We start from the raw sequence: 11,753 nt of genomic DNA, 5'->3' as shown, positions 1-11,753 counted from the left end.
CCTTCTATTGGCTGATCGAGATTCTCGCCGCGGTGATTTGACCGACGCGCTTCCTCGCCGGACCTGAGTTAACACAGGGAGGGCGGGACCAGGCGCCCTTCCGCTTTCCATCTCCGGTGGTTGCTAAGGGCGCTGGGACTCGAGGCAAGTGGTGAGAGTGAACCTCTCCGAGGTGAGCCCGGCGCCAGATGGGCAGCTGCGAGACTCGGATTGATAGTGGGTTGGCGGGATCGTGACGGAAGTCCCGCCAGCTCTTCCTCCTCGCGCTCGCAGACCCAGCTCCTCGGATCTTCCCGGCTCTGTGGCAACCGGAACCGGCTTTGCTGAGGACTTTGACTTGAGCAGAGAGATGTGTGTGCCTCCGTGCGGAGTCTGCGCCCGCCCGTCCGGCGCTTCTGCCAGCCTGGGCTTGTTTTTGAAAAAAGTTTTAAAAGTTGATAGGTTTTGGTCTGCATGAAAGGTTTTTTTGGTTTTTTTTTTTTTTTTTTTGGTTTTTCGAGACAGGGTTTCTCTGTGGCTTTGGAGCCTGTCCTGGAACTAGCTCTTGTAGACCAGGCTGGTCTCGAACTCACAGAGGTCCGCCTGCCTCTGCCTCCCGAGTGCTGGGATTAAAGGCGTGCGCCACCATCGCCCGGCATTGCATGAAAGTTTTTAAATTCTTACATTGGGTAAGGTTATTTTGCCAGGTTCTCCTTGGATTCGCACACATCCCACCACACCCTAGCTATCCCAAGTTTCAGATCCAAAGATTCAGAACTCAAGACCCGAAATAATAGGTTAGTCACTGCTTTTTCATGAAGAATGAGTACCTTCTTGTCGTATTATGCTTCTTGTTCTTCTTTCTTTCTTTCTTTCTTTCTTTCTTTCTTTCTTTCTTTCTTTCTTTCTTTCTTTCTTTCTTTCTTTCTTTTTCCGAGATAGGGTTTCTCTGTAACTTTGGAGCCTGTCCAAGAACTAGCTCTTTTAGACTAGGCTGGACTCGAACTCATAGAGATTTCCCTGCCTCTGCCTCCAGAGTGCTGGGATTAAAAGCGTGCGCCACCACCGCTCAACTCGTTTCCTTTTCCTGAGGGTTTTAGAAAAGCAACTTGAGAGCTTTTTAGAAACATTGTAAATGAATTATGTATCAAAGAAAGATAGGCGACTAAGAAGTCCTGGCTCTCTAGGAATGTAACTCGGTGACAGAGTACTTGCTTAGCATGCATAAACCCCTGGTTTGAACCCATCTTGGGTGTGGGGGCATCCTAGATGTGGGTTGGGGAAGGAGTGGTCAGAGTACAAAGTTTCAGCTAAGATTAATACCTAGTGGAGATATGTTTTACAGCAGGGTGACCACCGCCCGGCACGAGTTTATATCTTTTACTTGAAATTTTCTAAGATCAGTTTTGATAACTACCAAAAAAGGTAGGAGGTAGTGAATGTTAGCTTAACTTAATCATGATATTATACATATATTAAAACATCATTCCGGTGGCTGAAGAGATGGCTCAGCAGTTAAGAGCACCATGTGTGGGCTGGAGAGATGGCTCAGTGGTTAAGAGCACTAGCTGCTCTTCCAGAGGACCCAAGTTCATATTCCCAGCACCCATATGACAGCTAACAACTGTCTGTAACTCCAGTTCTAGGGGATCTGACACCTTCACACCAATGCACATAAAATAAAGTTAAACAAATTATTTTTAAAATTATATGAAAAGCTGGGCGGTGGTGGCGCACGCCTTTAATCCCAGCACTCGGGAGGCAGAGGCAGGCGGATCTCTGTGAGTTCGAGACTAGCCTGGTCTAAAAGAGCTAGTTCTTGGACAGGCTCCAAAGTTACAGAGAAACCCTATCTCGGAAAAAGAAAGAAAGAAAGAAAGAAAGAAAGAAAGAAAGAAAGAAAGAAAGAAAGAAAGAAAGAAAGAAAGAAGAAAGAAAGAAATTATATAAAAAAAGAGCACCATGTACTCTTTCAGAAGACCCAAGTTCAGTTCTCAGCCTCCTTGTCTTCTCATAACCACTTTTATTCCAGCTCTAGGGGATCCACTGCTGGCACCTACACCTCTCTGTCTCTCTGTCTCTCTGTCTCTCTGTCTCTCTCTCTCTCTCTCTCTCACACACACACACACACACACACACACAAATGTCATTTTGGGCTCTGTGTGATGGTCCCTTTAATCCCAGCACTCAGGAGGCAGAGACAGGTATATCTCTGAGTTCAAGGCCAGCCTGGTCTGCAGAGTGAGAGTTCCAGGAAAACCAGGGCTACACAGAGAAGCCCTGTCTCAAAAACAACCAAAAAAGAAAGAAAAAAAGAAATACTGTTACTATAGCGAATACGTGGGGATGAAAGGCACTTGCAGCCTCTCCAAATACCCAGTGCGGTGATAAATGTCTCCCAGAATGCACCTCTCTAGTGCAATTTGCTTGTGCACATATGCCAGCAATACAGGGGATTGTGGGTAAAGAGGAAAGCAGATGTCTCAACCTCAGTGAGAGACCCTGTCTCAAAACTAAAGTGGGAAGCGATGGAGGAAAACGCGGATGTCGGATGCTCTTAACTGTTGAGCTGCGTGTGCTCACACACACATAATCATATCATTTCTCACTGTAACACTTCACAGAGCATCTTACCTGTGAATAGTCACTTTCATTGGCAGTTAAGTCAGGTGTCTGTCCCCCCCCCCCCAGGAAAATAATAAAGGAGCCAGAAGAAGGCAGACTAAAAGGTTCTTCGTAAGTAACAGAAAAAGGAATGATCAGTCTGAATCCCAGTCCTGAGCCCCGGATCATCAGGTCTGAAACTTGTATGGGGTGGTGGAATGTGTATAAATCCAAGAAATGCCTGGCAACATAACCTTAACCATGCAGAAGTTAGGTTTTTGTTCTTTCTTTTTTAAAAACGGTTTATTATATATTCAGTGTTCTGGTTGCCTGTATCCATGCAGGCCAGAAGAGGGCGCCAGATCTCATTCTAGGTGATTGTGAGCCACGTGTGGTTGCTGGGAGTTGAACTCAGATAGGAATATCTGAGTTCTTAACCTCTGAGCCATCTCTCCAGCCCCTCACCCTTATTTCCTTATAGGCTAAAACCTACCACCTTGGAAATGAAGAAAATAGGCTAGTGGTAAAAGGTGCCAACCACCAATTCTGACGATCTGAGTTTGAGCCCCAGGACCCACATGGTTGAGGGAGACAACCTAGTCCTGCACATTTTCCTCTGCTCGCCACACACACCGCCTGGTCACTCTTTGTCCACTACTTGACACAACCTCCACTGAAGGATTGCCTACATCAGACTGACCTGTAGGCATGTCTATAGAATGTTGTCTGATTGCTAATTCATGCAGGCAGGCCCAGCTTCCTTAGCCTTGTGGTCCTGTGCTGTGTATGAGAGCTGGCTAAGCACGAGCTGGTGAGTGAGCAAGCCAGCAGCTCCTCCACGCTTCGGCTCTAGTTCCTGCTTAGGTTCCTGTCCTGACTTCTCTCAGTGGTAGACTATGACCTGAAGGATAAGACAGAAAACTCTTTCCTTCCCAAGCTGCTTTGGTCAGAGTGTCTTATCACTACAACAACAAGACTACATCCCATGGCATTTGTGTCCACACATAGGCAAAATAAATAAAATATAATTTAAATTAAAATAAAATACCGAAACCTACCAACCTTTCTCAGCAACAAGCCAGGCAGCCCGAAGCACCCAGCACTGTGGTTCAGATGCACTGGACTGTACACACAGAGAAGCCATTAGGAAGACTCCCTACTTTGGATTCTTTTTTAAAAGCCTATAATTACCCAACTTGCAAGACTTTCTGACTACATGTAAGCTAGAAATTTTTATTGCCTTCCTTCCTTCCTTCATTTATTTATTTTTTGTTGTTTTGTTTTGAGACAGGATTTCTCTGTGTAGCCCTGGCTATCCTGGAACTCACTCTGTAGACTGAGGTGGCCTCAAACTCAGAGATCCACCTGCCTCTGCCTCCCAAATGCTGGGATTAAAGATGTACGCCACCATACCCTGCAAAATGTTTACTTTCAAATAGCTTCCAGAAACTATAATACTGTTTCAATAACTTTTGATAAAGACAGTAAAAGGGGATGGGGAATGTTTCTGAAACTTAACCAGGAAGAACACCTCAGACTTTGCATGGTTTTAACAAGCGGAGAATGGACAGCTGGGCAGAGAGTGGGAAGATAGACTGCCTTTTACAGGTAATTTAAAAACCTGAGCCGGGCGGTGGTGGCGCACGCCTTTAATCCCAGCACTTGGGAGGCAGAGGCAGGCGGATCTCTGTGAGTTCGAGACCAGCCTGGTCTACAAGAGCTAGTTCCAGGACAGGCTCCAAAAAACCACAGAGAAACCCTGTCTCGAAAAACCAAAAAAAAAAAAAAAAAAAAAAAAAAAAAAAGGAGTAAAAACCTGGTGGTTTCTGTCTTTCTTTTTTTAAAGCCTGGTGTGGGTAGTCATCTGTAATCCCATCACTAGGAAGGCAGAGGAAGGAAGACGCACTACTAGTTCAAGGCCAGCCTGCTCTACAAAGTGAGTTCTAGACAAATCAGAACTGTATCATGAGACTCGGTATCAAAAGTCAAACAAGAATTATCTATAATTAGTTGATGATAACATGTGCATATATACTTAGTCTTTAAAATAAATGAAACTCTGGGGCTGGAGAGATGGTTCAGTGTTTAAGAGCACTGGCTGCTCTTCTAGAGGACACAGGTTCAATTCTAGTACCCACATAGCAGCTCATAACTATCTGTAACTCCAGTTACAGGGGATCTGACATCTTCACACCAATAAATAAATTTTAAAATAAATTTATAATTTATAAATAAATTAGAATAATTTTATAAAATAAATTTGAATAGATTTTTTTAAAAAAAGAAATGAAACTGATATTTGCTACAACTTGGGTGTTTTGGGCAAGGCTGGGGTATAGTTCATTGGTTGAGCACTTCCCTAGCATGCATAATGCCCCGGAGTTTGATCCCCAGCACTGTACAGAGACTTGGGGAGAGGTAAGAAAAAAGAAACGCTAAGCAGGTATGCAGGACCCAAAAAGCCAAATATACGATTCTCTCTATGAGGTAGCTAGAATAGTCAGGTCATAGAAGGGACAGTGGTTCCCAAGAATAGGGATGCAGGCATAATTTAATAGGCATAAAGTTTTTTCTAGAAGAAAAGTTCTAGAGATAGTCAGTGGTGATGGCAATCCAATAACATGAATGCTCTTAATGCCACTGACATATGTGTTTAATAATTGTTAGGCAGGTAAATTCCATCTTACATGCAGTTTAAAGTTAAAAAGGAAAGTGATTGAAATGTGAGTCTTTTGAGGATCAATACTCCCTGTACTACCCAGTATGCCACAGAGACTGTAGATTGATACATTGAGAGAGGGAAAAAAAAAAGAGCTAATAAGCATTCCAATCACACAAAGATTAATGTGTGTCTTGGAAAAATAGAAGGCTTTTGTTGTGCCGGTTTTGACGATGCTGGTATCAGACCCAGGACCGTGCATAAGCATGTCCTCTATCACCGAGCTACATGCCCAGCTCTGACTGAAGTAAAGTGAGAAAGCACAGTAGTTCATAGTGTCACTTTTAATTTTTAGAGTGTTTTCTAAATAAACAGAAGTTTGTCAGTGTCCTGGCTAGCTTTTTGTCAACTTGACGGAAGCTAGAACTGTCTGGGAAGAGGAAAACTCAACTGAGAAAACGCTTCCATTTCTGGGGAGCACTTTTTGACTAGTGATTGACGCCGAAGGGCCTGGCCCACTATGAGCAGTGCTATCTATCCCTGGGCAAGTGTCATAGTATATAAAAAAAAAAAAGCAAGCTGAGCAAGCCAATACACAGCTTTTCACCATGACCTGCTTCAGCTCCTGCCTCTGGCTTCCTGCCTTGAGTTCCTACTCTGGTTTCCCCTCATGAAATAAACCCTTCTCTCCCCAGGTTGCTTTTGGTCGTGGAGTTTTAACACAAGAGAAACCTAACTAGGACATTAGATACATCCTTTGTAAATGGAATACTGCCAGCTGAGAGTGCTTTTGCTTCATGGAGAAATGCCATCTACACATTATAGTTCCATGTTCATCCACAGAATGAGAGTTCTTAAACATTCTGGTGCTTTTTTTGGACATTTTTCCAAAGAAAAGAAAGGGGCTCCTTAACTGAATGTTGTCATAATTATTTTATGAATATAGCACAAGATCTAAACTGTGTTACAATAAAGCATGTTACTTTTCCAAGTATGGTCTGGAAACCTTGTCTTTCCACAGGAAGTAAATAGTTTCTGAAGTTGATTGCTCAATAAATATTAGAGAAATAGAATTCTTTGTTAATAACAGGATTTCTTGATGTTAGACATTCCTGGGCAAAATGCAGGAAATATGTGGGGAATTTTTTTAAGTGATTTCAAATCAATTGAAGTCTCTTTGCTCTTCTTAAATATTATGTTCTGCAAATCCATCTGTCCACATTTATCTCTAGCAGCTACAATTTGTTATTTACATAAAAAGACATTTTAGATTTGGCTGCTTCCTTGTATGAGATTTTTTTAACCTCAATCATTTTGTAGGAATATTTAAAAATAACCACTTTTAATGCAAGGATATTGGGAGTTTTATCTAGCTTTGATTCTTGCAAGTGTCTCCAGAAATAGTAGTTGGCAGTCCTGGCTGATGACTGAGCATAGCAGGAGAACTCTTAGACACCGGGGGCTCCATGCTTTTGAGGCTGTTGCTTGAGGACAAGTAGCCAATGTTCATACTGCCTAGGGCTTTGCTCTGCCCATCATAGGAGTCAGGCTTGGATCATAGGCTGCAGCCTCTTGCATTTTCTGTTCTCTTCCCTTTTACCTTGTACAGATATTTCTCTCAATATGTACGTCTTAGAACTTGCGAACTGAACTGAGTTCTCAAAATTTAACTCCAGCCCTCAATAACTCAGAATGTGACTATATTTGGATATAGATAGGGCGTTAAAATGGCCTTCCAAGGAGCCAGTTAGGGTGGTCCCTCTACACTCTGACTGAAGACCTTAGAAAGAGAGTTCAATTGGACACACTCATAGTCACCAGGAAGAAATGCTCGCAGAGGAGAATGGCCGTGGGAGCATACACCGAGAAGATGGCTATCCGCAAACCTCAGAAGAAACCAAACCCATCATCACCTTGACCTTGAACACCTAGCCTCCACAACAAATTTCTGTTGTCCCAGCCCCCTGCCCTGTACTCTTTTGTTTTGGCAGCTTTTGGAAATCAGCACACATGTCAGATTCCAATTTGCTATTTGCTCGTTGGTGCACCCAGACTAACACCAGTGGTAGAAGAGATCCAGGAAAACACAAAAGTTTAATGCCTTTCACTCCTGCTCGCCAAAAAGGATGCCATGCTAAGTAGCGGAAAGATGAGTGGTTCCCAGCACGAGGTGGCAACCCACTTGCTAAAGGCTTTACCATTGTTGACCTGAGACAGACTAGCAGAGGGAAAGCCCTTGCAAGCATAATTTCAGGAATTTCAAATCCACTGGAAGATAATACTTATAAGAACAGCATAGCTGTCTGGTTGCTGCTAACCAGACTTCAAAGAAGGATAATAAAAAAGCCAGAGTCTCCTTCGGTGAATGACCACGTTTAAAAGACTGAGGCTCTCTTTAGTAGCTTACCAAGAGATTGTATCCTTGTAGCTGAAGAACTGACACAGATGAGCCACAGACTTGGGACTTGATAGTCACAGAGCTACAGAGTTAGACCCTTACACCGAAGCAATGGGTGGGACATCTAGGTAGGCATCCTTGAGGATCCTTGCACTGCAGGTCTTGTGTACTTTCTAAGGTGGCAGAGATTGTCTACCTCTATACAATAGCGTAATAAGAGGGACTACAGAGTCGCTCTCCCACAAAAAAACACACAGTTGTCTCTACCTCCTCTCCTGGCTGCCAGATTTTACCAAGCAAAACCCAGCTGGGACCTGATAAAGGAGATTTTATATCACAGAGCTAAATGAGTTAACTAGTGTGCAGAAAACAAAGAACTATTCTAATATCATTTAATTTTGAGGTTGCCTGATCAAAGAGGCTTGGATATAAAACTAGACAAGAGTCACCGACTCAGGGGCACTTCTTCAGACAGAGGGTTTAGTACCCTAACAAGGACCAGGGACTGAAAGTCTCTGCTGGGTCGTCCTAGAAGCCTGGAGAAATGGTCAATGCTGAGCAAAGTAGAGGTGTTTTTTAGTTGCCCCAATACCTCACAGAGGAACAAACAGCAATGTAGGAAAATTTGCTGTACACAGATCAGTACTTTATATGAGATCAGATCATTGTTTCGTAGAAGAGTCAAAAAGGAACACCCTTACCCAGGCCACCAAAAATGCCCAGGTAATAGGGGCAACAGTATCAGCTGAATGGGGCTGTCAACTGGAGAGTCCCTGACAGAGCTGGGACTCATTCATAATTGTGGGGATGAGATCACTCCACTGTCCATATAATGGAGTCAGATGGTGCTAATCAGGCACCAGATCCTATGCGGTCCAATTACCATAAAGACCAGCAAGATCTGGCAAGAGAAACAGTGGACATGTCCAAGGGATCCTGGTGTTTGTCAGAGACTGTCTCCCCCACTTTGGCCGTGATTTCCAGTAGAGCTTTCTATCGAAAGTTTCGGGGGTGAGAAAAGATGCACACTGGAGCTTGTGGCGCCTACTTTTGTGTTAATTTGACTGGGCTATTGAGTTCCCAGGTTAAAGACTATTCTAGGTGAGTCTGTGAGGGTGTCTCTGAGTAAGATAGCATTGAGTTGGCAGACTCGGTAAAGCAGTTTGCCTTTCCTCTGTGGTGAGCCTCAGCCCATCAGTGGAAACCCTGAATAGAACAAAAAGATTGATAAGAGGGAGTGCCTTCCTGGCCGCTTAGGGTGAGACATTGTCTTTTCAGGCCTTGAGGAGTGACCTGAAACACCAACTTGTGGGATGATCCTTTCGTACACCAGAAAGTTGAGTCTCTGCCTAAGGCACCTTGTGATTGGTTAATTAAAGAGCTAAATGGCCAATAGCTAGGCAGGAGAGAATAGGCAGGACTTCCAGGCAGAGAGAAACGCAGGGTTAGAATCTAGGTAGTGCAGAGATGCCAATGAGATGCGGAGCAAGTCGAACATAAGATGCAGAGGAGAAGTAACCGAGCTCCATGGCAGAATGTAGAATGATAGAAGCAGGTTAATGGGGCTATAAGAGCTGGTTGGGGGAAAAGCCTAAAGGCCAAGCTTTCATATTAATATTAAGTCTTTGTGTCATTATTTGGAAGCTGGCCATCCAAAAATAATCCAACAAGAAAGCTAGCTGCATGAGGTCTTCTTAGTTCTCAGGATTTCCAGCCTTCAGACTCAGACTTAAGCCATTGGCCCTCCTGGTTTTTGTTAATTTAGACTGGAATCAATTATACATCGCTTCTCCTGGGTCTCCATCTTGTTGACTACAGATCTGAGGATTTGTCAGCCTCCATAGTCACGTGAGGCAATTATTTTCTCAATTTCCATCCCTCTTCCTTTCCCTTTCCCTCTTGAGGGCCTAGGACTAGGTACAAAGACAAAGGAAAGAGGCTCTAAGAAGATTAATGTATGCTTCACTTAACATTTAAGATGGCTGAATTTTGGGTTAACCTTTCTTTCTCAGGCATTTGTTAGAATAATAAAGACTTAGTAAAATTGGAGACCAACTCTTGACCCTAATATGACACTATTACTCAAAGAAATCACTTGAGTAATATAGTAATATTAGTGACCGGTTGACTACATTGGATTGTCTTTATTCTGGAGGGGACAGTGGTCCCTTTTCACAGTGGGTATCACCTGTTCTGGGTATTGGTTTTCTTTTCCTACCCACAAATCTTCAGGTAGGACTGTTACCGTAACTCCCACCATCAGGGAGCATATGGTAGTCCCAACACACAAGCATAGAACACTGTGAAGCAGTGCTTTAAGATAAAAGAGCTGAGGTGCAAGAGTGGCCCCATGGAATCCACTGGCCATGCCATACCACGAAAGGAAGAGCCTCGCCTCGCAGAGAGCTAGAGTGATTTTCTTATTGCGAGAGTGAAGTTCAAAAGCAACTCTGAAGGAGAATCAGGATGTGGAATGTGTATTATGACCCTAGTGAGAAAAGGAGACACGCTCACTAACCAAGGACTGGATACTGGAACAGCCCCAGTTACCTTTCCTTCCAGAGCCCCACTATTTCTAATATCCCAAATCTGGGCTTGGCTGATCTAGTCCTCAACGGAACTACATTCTAATGAGCAAACACAGCAAGTGTCCAGTTGATCTGCAAGCAGTGACTGCTCCAGGGGCACTCTAGACTCCTGAAGTCAAGTGACCAGTTAGTAAGAAGAGGTGTCACTGTCACGACGGAGGACACAGACCACCTTAAAGCCCAGGTGATACGCTTAGGTGTCCCCTATTATTCTTACGGCCTATTGTAACTGCGCAAGTACATGGAACAAATACAACCAGAGAAGAGCTGAACTGTCCCATAGTTCACCGAGACCTGCCAAGGTGATGCTAAGGGTTAGGGAATTAGAGTCGGTCATAGAGGAGAGAAAAACACTATCAGCTGTGTCGTCTGAGATCAACTGTTATAGTTAATACCACTAACTTTGCTCTAGAAGTTTCCCTTTAGGAAGAGAAATGTATGGGAACTTGGAAAGGCTTCTCAGAACCTGCCTGAGGGAGTCGATCTGTGGGCAGAGACTGTGACGCCTGTGAAAATAATCCATCCACACTGTCTACTGCGGGGTCACAGGCAACTGGTTAACCTGGCTGCTGACTTTCAGAATCCAGCAGTGTGCCTGCAACTGAGACCATGCTTCTTACTGAGTTATTCCTAGCCAAGGACTTAACATGAGCTTACTAAAGCAGGCTCATTCCTGCAAGACTTAAGACCCAACTATTGTTCTGATTTGGTTAGGAACTACACGTAAGATTTAGATTTCAGAGGGGTATTTGAAAAAAGTAATAGCAATTTTTCAATTTTAGTGTATTATTTTATTATTTCTTTGAGACTTTCCTAAAATGTATTTTGATCATAATTTGCCCTTACTATTCCTCCAACTCCTCCCCGGTCCACCAACACCCGCCCCCCTTTCCCCATTCTCTCAACCTCATGTCTTTTTTTTTTTCTTGGTTACTTATATACTCACAAGTGTGAATGTATCTATTGGAGCACGGTCAACCTACCAGAGGCCACACCCTTAGAGAAAACTGACTCTCCCTACCCTGGAAGCATCATCTGTCAGTAACTGCGGTGGAAAAAGAGAACCAGCTCCCAGAGTTGTTCTCTGACTTCCACACATGCCCTGTAGCATGTGCCCACACATAAATACACACAGTGATAATGCTAAACGAAAATTTTAAAATAAAAGAAAATCAGAAACCAATGAAACAAAAACACATAAACATTATATTTATTTATTAAATATGTGAGAGAAAACCCAATGAAACAAAACTTAATAATCTTCTAAGGTAGTGAGGAATAAGAATATACTGTCAAGACTAGTTGAGAAAAAAAATGAGAAAATTACTAATATTAGCAATAAACAAAGTGACATCACTATAGGTCCTATATACATTAAAATGTAAGAGGATACTGTATACAATTCTGTGCCAATTTGACAAGTCACATAAAATTGAAAATGTATTACAAAACAAAACTTATCAGGACTGACACCAGAACAAACAGAAAATTTTATATTCTAAAGGAGCTGAATTCATAATTTAAA

This window comes from Chionomys nivalis, chromosome 18, assembly GCF_950005125.1.
Source record: "Chionomys nivalis chromosome 18, mChiNiv1.1, whole genome shotgun sequence".
NCBI lineage: Eukaryota > Metazoa > Chordata > Mammalia > Rodentia > Cricetidae > Chionomys > Chionomys nivalis.
This window is presented reverse-complemented; position numbering follows the sequence as displayed.